General features: G+C 34.3%; 1 long non-coding RNA gene across 1 annotated transcript; it reads right to left on the reverse strand.

The window, feature by feature from the left end:
• Window positions 1-417: 417 nt before the first annotated feature.
• LOC106751314 lies at window positions 418-1,159 on the reverse strand. Its single transcript, XR_001375043.1, has 2 exons — window positions 1,002-1,159; window positions 418-666 (listed from the first exon to the last, which is right to left on the reverse strand). It is a non-coding gene; the product is annotated as an uncharacterized LOC106751314 (long non-coding RNA).
• Between the last annotated feature and the right edge of the window lie 219 nt (window positions 1,160-1,378).

A 1,378-nucleotide genomic window follows, 5' to 3' on the forward strand; every position in this document is an offset into this window, starting at 1 on the left:
AAATTCGTAAAGCCAATTTTTTCACACGTTATCACTAATAACATTTGAACGAATTTGAGTCTCAATGATTTTGAGTCAATGGTAACGAAAATAATAATTATTTTTACTGTGTCACTTCGCGCATATAAGTAGTATGGAATTATAAGAAAAAAATTAGTAAGAAATAAAATAAGAAAAAAAGTCTTCAGAAGTTAGTAACGGAAATTATAACGGCCCATTATTTCTTTAGTAACGATATAACGATGAGTTATTTTTCAAAATAACGAGCGAATTATTTTTTAAACAAACTTTCCCAATCCTGTTCGTTCCCAGTTACGAAGACACGGAGTGTAGCCTATAACTCCTTACCGAGTACGCTTAACGTGCACGACGAGTAGCTCTCTCCTTCATCGTTGAACGCTTCGCACGTGTAAGTGCCGGAATCCTCGGGGAATATCTCGGCGATGACCAGTTTGTAAATATTAGCCTCGCTGGTGTATTGGAAGTCTTTGCTGGGCATGATCTCCTTGTTGTTGTGCAGCTACACTACGTCGAATTTCTTAGCCCCGATTATTCGGCAGCTGAGCGTCACTGCCTCGTCGTCCTTCACGTACATGCTCGTCAGGTGATCCACGATATTCGGCGATTTGTCATCGCTCTTTTTCTTCGCGGCGGCGTTCTCCACGGCTGAAAAAAGAACATATCGAAGTTGTCGACAATAGTTCTACCACGACTTTCCTCAGTAAAAAATCGTTTAAATCTTAAAAATCCCTTTCGTAACAAAACTCACAATAAAATAATATAACAATAAAACTAAAATAATAATAAAATATCAATAAAATTAAAGAGAAATGAAATTAAATGGAGAAGCCGATTTAATTGTAAAAAATTAAATTGAATTAAACTATATTGGACGAAAGATCAAATTGATAGATAAAAATTGATATAAAATATTCATTTAGAGATAGATAAAAATTGAATTTTCTAGGTAAAAATGTCAATAAAATTTGGAATATTTTTACCTTTGACGGTCAGCTTGCAGAATTTCGTATCACTGCCGATGCTGTTAGTCGCTAGACATGTGTACTCGCCTTCGTCCTCGGGAAATACTTAGTTGATCGTGAGTATGGCTACTCCGTTTTTGTACTTGAGATCGACGATCTCCGACGAGCTCAGCGTCTGTAAAAAAACAAAAATAAAATTAGTGTTATTATTATAATTATATGTATAAAAAATCTTAGTCATTGAATGAAATTATTTTCTTTTTTTCATGCGCATAATTCAGTGCAATTTTAAAAATATTTTTTAATATTTTTGCATTTTTTGCAAGTTTTGACGCTTATTAGTCGTCGTGATACGACCTTGCTTGTTGATTTAATTGGATTCCATTGGATTGCAC

The sequence above is a fragment of the Dinoponera quadriceps genome, unplaced genomic scaffold (genome assembly GCF_001313825.1).
Source record: "Dinoponera quadriceps isolate SergipeBrazil2010 unplaced genomic scaffold, ASM131382v1 scaffold11092, whole genome shotgun sequence".
NCBI classification, from domain to species: domain Eukaryota; kingdom Metazoa; phylum Arthropoda; class Insecta; order Hymenoptera; family Formicidae; genus Dinoponera; species Dinoponera quadriceps.